Below are 15,836 nucleotides of genomic sequence, written 5' to 3'. Positions count from 1 at the left end.
GGCCGTCCCCAGGTGGGCCGGCCGCGTCATGGGCCCGTTAACTTGTGGGCTGCGCCGCGTTTGAGCTGGCCCACCCAGCCTGTGACCGCTCGTGGGCCGATTGCGCCAACAACCTGCTCAATCTGGCCTTCAGCCGGTTCCCCAGGCCCCCTACTTCACCTCCGAGTCGCACCCCCGACCCTGAGACACTAGTCCACGCGATTTCCTCCCTCTCCGCCGCCACTCCTCCCTCCTGCCCTGCGCCTCATCCCTGCCTACCGCCGTTCCCGCGGAGCCTGCACCCATGCCGCGGGAATGGGGCGACGAGGGGACACACCCCAAGCAGCGCATCGACGACTGCCGGGACGCTACGCGCCCCTGGCCCGACGCTCTTCGATGCGAAGATGACCTACGCCGACACCTTTCGTCGCAAGATGGCCGACGCTCCCCGCCGCGTGCCGACCACCGGTCACCGCCGCGTTCCGACCACTGTTCTCCCCCACACCGTTCGCAAGGTCGGGCTGACTGCCGGGGCCGATCCAGGTCCTGCTCGCCCGCTCCTGTGGCAGATTAGCGCAGCCAGTGGCGCCGTTCTCCGCCTCCGGCGCGACACCGGGACAGCCGCCCCCCTGCCCGCTCGGTCCGCTTGCGATCCCCTCCCCGCCCCCAACAACAGCAGTCGCCGCCAGTGCCCACGGCCCCCGCCCGCCGCTACCAGCCCTCGCGTGGCGAACCGGCTTTCCCTCCCAACTCCAATGGGGCTGGCCGGGGCCGGCAGGGGGCTAAGAGGAAGAAGAAGAGGGGACTCGGCCACGGTAACGGCGCTGCCCCACCCTCGGGGCTGGCTCACGACCCGGCGGCCGCCACTCCCGACCTTATCCGCTCCGAGAACCAACCAAAGGACCTCCAGAAGTGCTTCAACTGCGGCCTCACTGGCCATTCTCAGGTCGCCTGCACCCGCCCTCAGTGCTGCTACATTTGCTCGGACCCGGGTCACCCGGCCTTCCTATGCCCGAACCGTCCCGTGTTAGAGGGGGTGATGATGTACGGGCATGGGATTGAGGGCATGGGCTTCTTCCACATCAATCTACCGGACCTCCCCCTGCCCTCACCCTCACTCCTGGCGATTGTCACCGTCCGGGAGGGGGTGGCATCTCCGGAGATGATTGAAGCTGAGCTCAACCACCTCTACCACTTCAACTAGGATTGGCAAGTCACCACGATGGACGACAACCAGTTCACGATCATCTTCCCCGACGCCGTGAGCCATGGCTACGGCACCCGCAGTGGCGACATCACCCTGGCTCTCAACAAGCTAGTGGTGGACATCTCAGTGCCTATCCGTGACCCCTTGGCGGTCGCTGTTCTTGACACAACATGGATTCTCATCGGCGGCCTCCCCGACATCGCTCGCTCGGAGCGGGTCATTCGGAGCATGTCCCGCATTCTCAGCAAGGTGGTCGTGGTGGAAGAGCTCTCCCTCCGCAAGGAGGAGGAGGTGCGGGTCAAGGTCAAGTCTCTCGACTCGTCCAAGCTTCATGCCAAGGTCCATGTGTTCTTCAACGACCAGAGCTTCGACCTCAGGATCTCCCCCGATCCGCCCAACCACATCGGTCGCCCACGCATCCCCGACGACAACTTCTTGGGTGGCGGTCCCGATGGGCCGGGCCTCCTTAGCGACTGAGACCCCCGCCACGGCCACAAATCCAGCTCGGACGAGGATGATGACGAGTACGATGATGGCCCTGAAGGAAATATGCCCTAGAGGCAATAATAAAGTTATTATTTATTTCCTTATATCATGATAAATGTTTATTATTCATGCTAGAATTGTATTAACTGGAAACTTAATACATGTGTGAATACATAGACAAACAGAGTGTCACTAGTATGCCTCTACTTGACTAGCTCGTTGAATCAAAGATGGTTAAGTTTCCTAGGCATAGACATGAGTTGTCATTTGATTAATGGGATCACATCATTAGAGAATGATGTGATTGACTTGACCCATTCCTTTAGCTTAGCACGATAATCGTTTAGTTTGTTGCTACTGCTTTCTTCATGACTTATACATGTTCCTCTAACTATGAGATTATGCAACTCCCGAATACTGGAGGAACACTTTGTGTGCTACCAAATGTCACAACGTAACTGTGTGATTATAAAGGTGCTCTACAGGTGTCTCCGATGGTACTTGTTGAGTTGGCATATATCGAGATTAGGGTTTGTCACTCCGATTGTCGGAGAGGTATCTTTGGGCCCTCTCCGTAATGCACATCACCATAAGACTTGCAAGCAATGCAACTAATGAGTTAGTTGTGGGATGATTCATTATGGAATGAGTAAAGAGACTTGCCGGTAACGAGATTGAGCTAGGTGCTGAGATACCGACGATCGAATCTCGGGCAAGTAACATACCGATGACAAAGGGAACAACGTATGTTGTTATGCAGTTTGACCGATAAAGATCTTTGTAGAATATGTAGGAGCCAATATGAGCATCTAGGTTCCGCTATTGGTTATTGACCGGAGACGTGTCTCGGTCATGTCTACATAGTTCTTGAACCCGTAGGGTCCGCACGCTTAACGTTCAGTGATGATCGGTATTATGAGTTTATGTGATTTGATGTACCGAAGGTAGTTCGGAGTCCCGGATGTGATGATGGACATGATGAGGAGTCTCGAAATGGTCGAGACATAAAGATTGATATATTGGACGACTATATTCGGATACCGGAAGTGTTCCGGGTGATTCCGGAGAAAACCGGAGTGCCGGAGGGTTACCGGAACCCCCCCCCCCCCCGGGAGAAGTAATGGGTCACATGGGCCTTAGTGGAGAGAGAGAAGGCCGTCCAGGGAAAGCCGCACGCCCCCTCCCCCTCTGGTCCGAATTGGACTAGGGAAGGGGGGCGGCGCCTGATAACCCACAAGTTTAGGGGATCACAACAGTTTTCGAGGGTAGAGTATTCAACCCAAATTTATTGATTTGACACAAGGGGAGCCAAAGAATATTCTCAAGTATTAGCAGCTGAGTTGTCAATTCAACCACACCTGGAAACTTAATATCTGCATCAAAGTATTTAGTAGCAAAGTAATATGATAGTAGTGGTAACGGTAGCAAAAGGTAACAGTAGCAAAAGTAATATTTTTGGTGTTTTATAGTGATGATAACAATAGCAACAGAAAAGTAAATAAGCGAAGAAAAATATATGGAAAGCTCGTAGGCAATGGATCGGTGATAGAGAATCATGCAGGATGTGATCGATCATGTAACAGTCATAACCTAGGGTGACACAGAACTAGCTCCAATTCATCAATGTAATGTAGGCATGTATTCCGAATATAGTCATACGTGCTTATGGAAAAGAACTTGCATGACATCTTTTGTCCTACCTTCCCATGGCAGTAGGGTCCTAGTGGAAACTAAGGGATATTAAGGCCTCCTTTTAATAGAGTACCGGACCAAAGCATTAACACATAGTGAATACATGAACTCCTCAAACTACGGTCATCACCGGGAGTGGTCCCGATTATTGTCAATTCGGGGTTGCCGGATCATAACACATAGTAGGTGACTATATAATTGCAAGATAGGATCAAGAACTCTCATATATTCATGAAAACATAATAGGTTCAGATCTGAAATCATGGCACTCGGGCCCTAGTGACAAGCATTAAGCATAGCAAAGTCATAACAACATCAATCTCAGAACATAGTGGATACTAGGGATCAAACCCTAACAAAACTAACTCGATTACATGATAAATCTTATTCAACCCATCACCGTCCAGCAAGCCTACGATGGAATTACTCACGCACGGCGGTGAGCATCATGAAATTGGTGATGGAGGAAGGTTGATGATGACGATGGCGACGAATTCTCCTCTCCGGAGCCCCGAACGGACTCCAGATCAAGCCTCCCGAGAGAGTTTAGGGCTTGGCGGCGGCTCCGTATCGTAAAATGCGATGAATCCTTCTCCCTGATTTTTTTCTCCCCAAACACGAATATATGGAGCTGGAGTTGAGGTTGGTGGAGCTCCAGGGGGCCCACGAGGCAGGGGGCGCGCCCAGGGGGGCAGGCGCGCCCCCACCCTCGTTGCTAGGGTGTGGGCCCCTGGCCTTGATTCTTTGTCAGTATTTTTTATTATTTCCAAAAATAATCTCTGTGGAGTTTCAGGTCATTCCGAGAACTTTTGTTTCTGCACATAAATAACACCATGGCAATTCTACTTAAAACAACGTCATTCCGGGTTAGTCCCATTCAAATCATGCAAGTTAGAGTCCAAAACAAGGGCAAAATTGTTTGGAAAAGTAGATACGACGGAGACGTATCAACTCCCCCAAGCTTAAACCTTTGCTTGTCCTCAAGCAATTCAGTTGACAAATTGAAAGTGATAAAGAAAAACTTTTACAAACTCTGTTTGCTCTTGTTGTTGTAAATATGTAAAGCTAGCATTCAATTTTTCAGCAAAGATTATGAACTAACCACATTCGCAATAACACTTAGGTATCATGTTTACTCATATCAATGGCATAATCAACTAGCGAGCAATAATAATAAATCTCGGATGACAACACTTTCTCAAAACAATCATGATATGATATAACAGGATGGTATCTCGCTAGCCCTTTCCGAGACCGCAAAACATAAATGTAGAGCACCTTTAAAGATCAAGGACTGACTAGACATTGTAATTCATGGTGAAAGAGATCCAGCCAAGTCATACTCAATGTAAACTAATCAGTAATGAATGCAAATGACAGAGGTGCTCTCCAGCTGGTGCTTTTTAATAAGAGGGTGATGACTCAACATAAAAGTAAATAGATAGGCCCTTCGCAGAGGGAAGCAGGGATTTGTAGAGGTGCTAGAGCTCGATTTTGAAATAGAGGTGAATAATATTTTGATCGGTATACTTTCATTGTCAACATAACAACCAAGAGATGGTGATATCTTCCATGCTACACACATTATAGGCGGTTCCCAAACAGAATGGTAAAGTTTATACTCCCCCTCCACCAACAAGCATCAATCCATGGCTTGCTCGAAACAACGAGTGCCTCCAACTAACAACAGTCCCAGGGGGAGTTTTGTTTGCAATTATTTTGATTTGATTTGCATAAAGCATGGGACTGGGCATCCCGGTGACCAGCCATTTTCTCGTGAGTGAGGAGTGGAGTCCACTCCTCTTGAGAATAACCCGCCTAACATGGAAAATACGGACAACCCTAGTTGATACATGAGCTATTCGAGCATACAAAACAGAATGTATATTTGAAGGTTTAGAGTTTGGCACATACAAATTTACTTGGAACGGCAGGTAGATACCATATATAGGTAGGTATGGTGGACTCAGATGGAATAAATTTGGGGTTTATGGGATTGGATGCACAAGCAGTATTCCCGCTTAGTACAGGTGAAGGCTAGAAAAAGACTGGGAAGCGACCAGCTAGAGAGCGACAACAGTCATGAACATGCATTAAAATTAATCAACACCGAATGCAAGCATGAGTAGGATATAATGCACCATGAACATAAATATTGTAGAGGCTATGTTGATTTTGTTTCAACTACATGCGTGAACATGTGCCAAGTCAAGCCACTCGAATCGTTCAAAAGAGGATACCACCCTATCATACCACATCACAACCATTTTAATAGCATGTTGGCACGCATGGTAAACCATTATAAGCTCCTAGCTAATTAAGCATGGCATAAGCAACTATAATCTCTAATTGTCATTGCAAACATGTTTATTCATAATAGGCTAAATCAGGAATGATGAACTAATCATATTTACAAAAACAAGAGAGGTCGAGTTCATACCAGCTTTTCTCAGCTCAATAAGTCCATCATATATCGTCATAATTGCCTTTCACTTGCATGACCGAATGATGTAAATAATAATAATAGTGCACGTGCATTGGACTAAGATGGAATCTGCAAGCATTCAATTCAAGAGAGAAGACAAGGCAATATGGGCTCTTTTGTCAGATCAACAATGATGCATATAAGAGCCACTTTAACAGTTTAATCATGGTCTTCTCCTATTGACCCCCAAAGAAAAGAAAAGAAATAAAACTATTTACACAGGAAAACTCCAAACAAGCAAAAGTAGAACAGGAAATCTTTTTGGCTTTTCTTTTTAATTACTACTACAAGCATAGAAATTAAAGCTAGCTAAAAGCTGCAACTAATTTTTTTGTTTTTTCTTAAGGTTTATCAAACACACAAGAAGCAAGCATAAGAAGGAAATAAACTAGTATGGATGATACAATGAAAAAGTGTGAGCACCGACAACTAGCAATGAGTGTGTGAACATGAATGTAATGCCGGTGGGAAATACGTACTCCTCCAAGCTTAGGCTTTTGGCCTAAGTTGGTCTAATGCCACGGATGGCCTGGCGGATATCCAAAGTTGTAGTTGGGGTCGTACTGAGATGCAGCAGTCATTGCATCGTGGGCTGCAGCTTGGAGGTGAGCTATCTCAGCCCTCCTCTTATACTCTTCCGCCTCCTCTCTAGTTATAAAATATCTCCCTTTTGCCTGAAAGTCAAATAAAGTAGAAGCAGGGAGAGCGACGTGATAGGTGCATCATCTGTCAAAGATTAGTCGGTACTGGAGGAACTGATCGTTCCTCTCAACAAAATGATGATGAACCATAGCCTCATAATCCAAATAAGAAGGGGGCAACTCAATATCATCCTCACGTATGGTTATACCAAGAAAATTAGCTATACAGGTTGCATAAATTCCACCGAAGAAATCTCCATTAAATCTATTATGATGCAACCTACGTGCAACAATGGCTCCCAAATTATAAGATTTATCTCCTAACATAGCACTCCTAAGAATACAGAGGTCAGGGACACACATATGACATGCTTCATCTTTACCATTTATGCACCTACCTATGAAGAGAGCAAAATAATGTATAGTAGGAAAATGAATGCTCCCTATTGTAGCTTGTGCTATATCTCTAGATTCCCCCACAGTTATACTAGCAAGAAAATTTTTAAATTCAGATTTGCGAGGTTCACTAGCACTACCCCATTGTGGAAGTTTGCAAGCAGTGGTAAAGTCCTCTAAGTCCATAGTATAAGAATTTTCATAAAGATCAAATAGGACAGTTTGAGAATTGCGTGAAGATGAAAATTCAAACCTCCTCACAAAGGAACTAGTGAGATAGTGGTACTAATGACACTTCTCTGCCTCGAAGCTCACAAGATCAGCGTTACACAAATATGCGTTAAATCTTCCTTAATTCCTGCTCAATCCATGAAGTCCTCTGAAGGCCATTCACAAGGCCGCGCTGGAGCGTTCCTTGGTGGCTCATCATCAGCATCACGCATTGCAAGCCTGGGTCCTTGTTTCCTTGAAGAACCACCTTGGTATATTCTCCTAAGCATATTTTTTCCTCTGAAAAATTTCTGAAATTTTTAGTAACTTCAAATAAAAGTAAACCAAACTCAACAAAATTGATATCAACTACTCTACAAGTGCCTAGAGCCTATATCATGCATTAGAACTACTTGGAACCATATAAATTTGACATGCAAGCTCAAGAACATGGTCACCTAGGCAGCACAAATTTGCAATGAATAAAGCACTAGAACAAAAACTAATTGGACCAATGGAGGAGTCACATACCAAGGAACAATCCCCCAAAGCAGTTTTGTGAGAGGTGCTTTGATCAAGGAGATCGAAATTCACAGCAAAATGAGCTAGAAATCGTGCTTGAGCTGGATGGTAATTTTTTTGAGAGGAAGAAGAAGTGTGTGGGTGCAGGAATAAGTGGAGGGGAGCCACCATGGGCCCATGAGGCAGGGGGCGCGCCCAGGGGGGTGGGCGCGCCGTGGATCCTCATGGCCAGGTGCTTGCTCCCCTGCTGTGTTCTCAATGCCATATATTCTCAAATATTATAGAAAAAATCATATTTTAATTTCATGGCATTTGGAGAACTTTTATTTTCGGGGTATTTTTATATTTCACGGATAAATCAGAAAACAGACAGGAATTACTATTTTTGCTTTATTTAATATAAATAACATAAAGTAAAAAGAGGGTACAGTGAGTTGTGTTTTCTAAATTCATCCATCTCATGCTCATCAAAAGGAATCCACTAACAAGGTTGATCAAGTCTTGTTAACAAACTCATTCCGAGTAACATGGAACTGGAGAATTTTCGAAGAACACTAGGTTACCTCAACGGGGATATACACATCCCCAACAACAAGAATATCATATTTCTTCTTGATAGTAGGAAGAGGAAATTCAAAACCTCCAAAAATAATCAATGGAATTTTTCCAATAGAGTTTATACTATGAACTTGAGGTTGTTTCCTCGGAAAGTGTACCGTATGCTCATTACCATTAACATGAAAAGTGACATTGCCCTTGTTGCAATCAATAACAGCCCCTGCGGTATTCAAAAAGGGTCTTCCAAGAATAATAGACATACTATCATCCTCGGGAATATCAAGAATAACAAAGTCCATTAAAATAGTAACGTTTGCAACTACAACAGGCACATCCTCACAAATACCGACAGGTATAGCAGTTGATTTATCAGCCATTCGCAAAGATATTTCGGTAGGTGTCAACTTATTCAAATCAAGTCTACGACATAAAGAGAGAGGCATAACACTAACACCGACTCCAAGATCACATAAAGCAGTTCTAACATAGTTTCTTTTAATGGAGCATGGTATAGTTGGTACTCCTGGATCTCCTAGTTTCTTAGGTATTCCACCCTTTAAAGTATAATTTACAAGCATGGTGGAAATTTCAGCTTTTGGTATCTTTCTTTTATCAGTAACAATATCTTTCATGTACTTAGCATAAGGATTCACTTTAAGAATATCAGTCAAACGCATACGCAAAAAGATAGGTCTAATCATTTCAGCAAAGCGCTCAAAATCCTCATCATCCCTTTTCTTGGATGGCTTAGGAGGAAAAGGCATGGGTTTCTGAACCCATGGTTCTCTTTCTTTACCGTGCTTCCTAGCAAGAAAGTCTCTCTTATCATAATGTTGATTCTTTGATTGTGGGTTATCAAGATCAACAACATGTTCAATCTCTACTTCATTGTCATTACTAGGTTGAGCATCAACATGAACACCATTATTAACATTATCACTAGGTTCATGCTCATTACCAGATTGTGTTTCAGCATCAGAAATAGAGATATCATTGGGATTCTCAAGGGTGTCAATAACAGGTTCACTAGAAGCATGCAAAGTCCTATCGTTTTTCTTTTTCTTCCTCTTGGAAGGACTAGGTGCATCAATATCATTTCTCTGAGAATCTTGCTCAATTCTCTTAGGATGGCCCTCATGATACAAAGGTTCCCGGGTCATTTTACCACCTCTAGTCATAACTCTAACAACATTATAATTTTTCTTACTATTTAATTCATTGAGCAAATCATTCTGAGCTTTAAGTACTTGTTCTACTTGAGTGGTAACCATAGAAGCATGTTTACTAATGAGTTTAAGTTCACCTACTATGTGGACGACATTCTCCCCTCTCGTTGCGATGCATCGCGATGATCTTGCGTGTGCGTAGGAATTTTTTTGAAATTACCGCGTTCCCCAGCAGGCCCCCCGCCCCCAGCCTGTCGCTTCTGCCTCAAGGGGGGGTGCCGGGACCGGCCGCTCCCACTCATTGGCTCCGGCGCAGCCAGCCAACAGCAGCGACGCATCTGATGCCAGTCTCCAGGTCTTCCCGGCGTCACCCCCCACTTCCTCGGAGTCCCGCCCGGCGTCTGCGATGCCATCTCCACTGGCGTCGACTCGTCCGCAGCTCCCCAGCTCCTACCCGCAATGGCCGAGGCCTTGGCTGGGCTGGGGCTGGACGCGGACCGGTCTCCTGCTCCCCCTCTCGTCATGCCGGTGCTCCCAGACCCTGTGGATACCGGGGCCCTCCCTGACGCTGACGTGCCTCCGACTCCGCCCGCCTCCACTTCGATCCTGCTCGAGCTCGCCTCTCCACCGACCCAGCTCCCGACATCCTACTCGGCGGCCGACGGGGAGACGACGGTGGTGACCACTCCGGTGGCCTCCCCCTCTCCCCCCTCGGACTGCGGCTTACTCTAGGAGGGGCAGGTCGACCCGGACACCGGTGACGTCCTCACGCCATAGCGCCAGGATCGAGGCGGCCAGACCGAAGGGCAGCCCAGCTCTGCCGATTCCTGAGCGGGCAGAGCTTCGGGAAGCTGCTCAGAACCTCACGCCAGGTACCCTGACCATCCCAGCCACCCCCGCTACATGCTCGTTTTCCGCTCTTGAGTCAGCACCATTGGTCCAGCTCACAAAGGTGGCAGCAAATTCGGGCATCGTGTTCCGTGGTGAAATTGGACCCCATTAGTTCAGATTGAAGCAATTCGCGCTTGCGAGATCCTAGACGGACGCCTTGCCGAGACCCGTGCTCGCCTCTAGGCTGCCTCCAACTCCGCTGCTGAGGCCCCTGGGGACCCTGTCTCAGTCTATGGTTGACCTGGCTGAGATCCGGGGACACACTCGCTCCCGCATCGCAGCCCTCCATGCGCAGAGCGCATCCAGAGTCTTGGGGTCAAGCAACCCCTTGATGATCTCATGATGCGGACCCTCTTCTAGAACATCTGCGGCTTTGGTCAAGATGGCCGGTGGCGCCAACTAATTGAATACACGAGGAACGAGCGTATAGACACTGTGGCCATTCAAGAAACAATGCGCACATATTTTTCTCTCTCAGAACTGGAACATTTGAGTTCCGACCTCTTTGCTTGGCACTGGCTCCCTTCTAGTGGGAGCGCAGGCCACTCGGGTGGCATCCTTCTAGGAGTCAAGGATGCCACCTTTGAGGTAGGAAGCATGGACTGGGGCGAGTTCTTCGTCAGCATGGAGATCTTTGAGTGGGCACTCAACTTCAAATGGGAGATCATTGTCGTCTACAGACCGTCAGATCATAGCCGATCTGAGGCCTTCCTTGCTGGGATCCTCACGAAGGTCTTGGCCGCCCAGCTACCGGTCGTGGTGGGCAGCGACTTTAACCTCATCCGGTCAGAGGAGGATAAGAGAAATAATTTGATCAACTTCCCCCGGATGCAAATGTTCAATGACTACATCGCAGACATGGGGCTCCGCGAGCTAGATAGGGTTGGTGCTAGGTTCACTGGACTAACCGCTAAGCAGATCCGACCCGGTCGGTCCTTGACTGGGTCTTCGCTTCTCCTGAATGGTACATTCGGTACCCCCTAGAGTCGCTTCGCGTGATTACACGGATCGGGTCCGATCACGTCCCTCTCCTTCTCTCCTCGGAGAACGAGCGACCCCCAACCCCCCGCTTTCACTTCGGGACCTTCTGGCTGAAGCAGCCCGGGTTTGCCGCCCTGGTAGCCGCATGGTGGCAAGAGGCTCGTGATGCACCCCATCGCCCCCTCTCGGTCGTCGACTCTTGGCATTTTTGTGCTAAGCTCTCACGCCAATTCATGAAAGGTTGGGGTGCTAACTTGGGCCGCGATATCAGAGAGTGCAAAAAAGCTCTCCTAGAGGGCATCCAGGCACTTGATCTTCGGGTAGATGCCTCGGGCCTCTCGGTAGAGGAATGGATGCTTAGATAAGATTTGGAAGACCAAATCATGATTACTTACACTGACGAGGAGTTTTGGTGCCTACGGGGTACGTAGAATTGGGTCTTCTAAGGGGATGCCAATACCGCCTACTTCCAGGCCATCGCTAATGGCCGCCGGTGCCATAACTCCATCCCACTGCTCTGGGACGGAGAGACCCTCCTGTAGCAGTCAGAGGCCATCCAGGCCCATGTAGATGGCCTTTACAGAGACCTATTCTCTGCCTCCCCTCGGGGAGGGTTGGCCCTCACCCATGATATATGGCCGCCTCGCTACTGTGTATCAGCTGCAGATAACGTGGCGCTAACGACACCGTTCTCTGAAGCTAAAGTGTGGGCGGATATTAAGGGCATGAACCCGTCCTCGGCACCCGGCCCGGATGGCCTCCCGGTGAAGTTCTTACAAACCTTCTAGGAGACCATCAAACCAGAAGTGATGGCCCTGTTTGAGGAGTTCTATGTAGGGTCTATCGACCTCACCAGGCTTAACTTTGGGATAATCACCCTTATTCCCAAAGTGGGCGCTTCGGATATCCGCCAATTCCGACCAATCACGGTGATTAATGTCATTTTCCGCATCCTCGTGAAGGGGTTCGCGAATAGGGTGGCCCCAATAGCTGACCGGATCACCCACCCGGACCAGTCAGCATTCATCCAACGCTATATCGTTGACGGAGTCCTAGTATTTCACGAAGCTCTCCACGAGGTGCACTCCAAACACCTCAAGGCGGTCTTCCTGGAACTAGACTTTCACAAAGCGCATGACACTGTCCGCTGGCCCTTCCTTCGGGAATGCCTGCTCCCCGTATGTCCACCATACATCCCTAGCATAGCGAACATCAAACCTTTCCCCTCCGGCTCGTCTGTCCGAAAATGCCAAACTTCAGGAAAGCATTCCCGGATATTACGCCGCTAACGTGTAGCACTGCGTTAGAACATGTCTAGCTCTGCATGTTGTCCTGTTATGCGCTTTCTTGCTATGTATTTACTGTTTCTCCCCCCTCTTCTCTTTGGTAGACCCCGTGACGGCTGCCGATGCCGCTGTGATCGACTATGCCACCGACGACCCCTCCTTCTCATCTAAGCAACCAGGCAAGCCCCCTTTGATAATCACGATATCACCCATTCCATTCTCTCATGCATGCATTAGATTTTGCTACTATTATTGTTTGCTCCTATTCTGATGCATAGCCTGCTTTTGTAACCTGCTCATTGTACCTTGCTTATCCTAAACTGCTTAGTATAGGTTGGTTAGTGATCCATCAGTGACCCCCCACCTTGTCCTTGTTGCCCCTACTTCATCATCGATGACTCGAGCAACGTGATCGACGACTAGAGCCCGACACCTCACATCACACCCCTTTTGTTGCTCGACTCTGTAGAGTTACCATCGAGTGTCGAGGGTGATAGCTCACACATCACTCCTAATGAGATCTCTATAGTGTAGCTATTTGGTCATGGTCATCGAGGGTGATTCCTCCTTGACCACTCCTGATACGACTCTGTCGTGCAACCCCTCAAGTGTGAACCTCGAGGGTGGTTCCTCTTACGTTCACCTTGATGATTACATCGAGTGGAATTCACCGAGGGTGATTCCTCGGGTTTTCCCCTTGATGTTTGGACACACGGTTACCTTGACTTTACTTGAGACTTGGTGAAAGTCAGGCGGGTCCGGAGAGCACCCGCAAGATAATTACGTGGCACGGACGAGCATTCTGGGCCCTTGACGTAAGTCCACGAGACGGGGCGATGGCATCACATCGATCGTGAGTCTCTGCTCATCTCAGCAAGCTAATAATACACTATGGTTTGGGTATTTGTTATGAATTGGCCTTTGGCCTTTACACACTAACAACCACGCGAGAATAGTTATGGGCCTCGGTGACATAGTATCAGCTAAAGCTTTGTTAGACATCCAGTCCAGCATTGCGGCATGGCTGGGCTGGCACAATCCTGTAGTGGTGGAGCCTGGACCCGCCCTGCGCGCAACGACTCGAAGTGCAACGGGCGATGGGCCTAGACTCCGGAGTGCTTAGGATGTAGACCAGCGGGGACCTCTCTACTGAGCCTACGTAGGGCTACAACATGCTGATATTCCGAGGCCGGACATTCACCCAGAGAAGTGTGTCCGTCCAGAGTAATCAAGCGTGTTGGAAAACGTGGTGCACCCCTGCAGGGAAGATTATCTATTAATAGTTGTGTCGACGGCAACAGACATTCAGACTTATATCCTGATCTAATACAACTAGAAATGGATACTTGAGATATGTGGCTCCAAGATTACTTTCTCGCAGGGAGTCGAGGAAGGATCTCTGAGCGTTATTGCTACAACATGTTTGTTAAATATAAACTGCTATTCTTTACTCTTCTACATGCTTCAAGATGCTTGGAGCTGCTTGAAGGTGCTAGTGTTTGATAGGCTAGGCCTTCCCCTCTATTCTGGCATTCTGCAGTTCAGTCCATACATACATGCCCTCCTTTGATACCAATGCATACTCAGTATAGATCTGATGCTTGCGAGTACTTTGGATGAGTGCTCATGGTTGCTTTGCTACCCCTTTCCCCCCTTCTTTCTTCTTTTCGGTTGTTGTGACCAGGTGGTGGATCCCTGGAGCCAAATGCCACCGCCGACAGATACTACTACATGGAGGCCGCCGACGACTAGGAGTAGTTAGGAGGTCCCAGGCAGGAGGCCTTGCATCTTCGATCATTGTTACTTTTGTGCTAACCTTCTTAAGGTGGTCTTGTTTAACTTATGTCTATACTTAGATATTGTTGTTTCCGCTGACACTTGTGTATCGAGCTTGTATTCGAGCCCTCAAGGCCCCTGGCTTGTAATATGAAGCTTGTATTATTTTATTTGTGTCTAGAGTTGTGTTGTGATATCTTCCCGTGAGTCCCTGATCTTGATCATACACATTTGCGTGTATGATTAGTGTACGGTCGAATCGGGGGCGTCACAGCAGCACCTTGCCATGCAAGAAACCGTCGACCTGCACATCCATGTCTACAAGGAAATCATCTACATAGGCCACTACAAGGCCCGCGAGGACAGAAAGACGTTGGCCTTCTTCCAGCGGCTGGAATCTTTGGACGCCATTGTTCAGAAGCACGTCGACCTGGCCACGAAAGCCGCTGCTCTTAGGCACCGTTCAGTGGGTCGGCGCCATGAGTCGAGGAGGTGGACGTCATCGATGGAGGCATCTTTCTTCTTGCCTCTTGTAACTAGCACTGCATCGCCTCATGGCCTTAATGTTTTATTAGTGTATGGCATTTTTATTCCAGTCGTAAATGACATGTGTGATCCCTTGCTCTTATTTGGCATTAATTATATGTAGTACAAAATGTTGTGCCGTTCATGTCGCACCCCCACATGGTCTCTCCGGCACGCCGCTCAAGCTAGTGAACGCGTGTTGTCTTAGCATTTTCACTGTCAGGTGGGGCTGCAGTTGAGCAAATCTACTATCGGCAAATCCCCACCCCGCCCACCACGCGTCGGCTGAGCTAGAATTATAAGAGAGAAACTCTTATAAAAACAAAGTTGGTGATGAGGGTGTGCCTGTCATCCTGCAATATAGGTCGTCCGATATATATCTGATGGATAGGAAGGAAACTATGGCAATTTTGCAAAAAGATACCCACACCCCTCTCCATATTTGCAAATAAGGCCTTCCCTCATTCATCCTTTTCTCTGACAAGATAAACTACTCATACAAATGCATCTTGATGTTACGTGCAACGCACGGGCATCTTGCTAGTAGAAGAGAGAAACGAGGGAGAAGAGCTAGCTGTAGCATGGACGTTGTTGTCAGATGGGACTCGTGTTGATAGCATAGGAGTACTGAGTACTCGTTCCTCTTCTTTTAGGGAAAAAGTAGTCGTACATCTAGTACCACTAGTTGGGTGCGTGCGACCTATACCTGTCATCACTTTAGGTCTCCTTTTCGAACTGCAGTTACACTTCATAGTACCTATTTTTTTCACACATTTATCCTCCTATATGTACTCCTAGGCTATTTCCACGTGCTCCCTTTCGCTGACATGTGGGACATGGAGCATCTAGGTCATAGTGCATGCACGACTCGGAGCATATGCAACCATGCCGGCGTACTTTACATTTCAGACCTCACGAATTACATGCAAACCCCCCCCCCCCCCCCCCCCCCCCCGCAGAAGAATAAATAAATAAATGAACTACTACATGCAAACCGGATTATTTTCTTAGAAACCGGAGAACGTTCATTAAATT

This window comes from Triticum aestivum, chromosome 2A (genome assembly GCF_018294505.1).
Source record: "Triticum aestivum cultivar Chinese Spring chromosome 2A, IWGSC CS RefSeq v2.1, whole genome shotgun sequence".
Taxonomy (NCBI): domain Eukaryota; kingdom Viridiplantae; phylum Streptophyta; class Magnoliopsida; order Poales; family Poaceae; genus Triticum; species Triticum aestivum.
Note: the sequence above shows the minus strand (reverse complement) of the source record.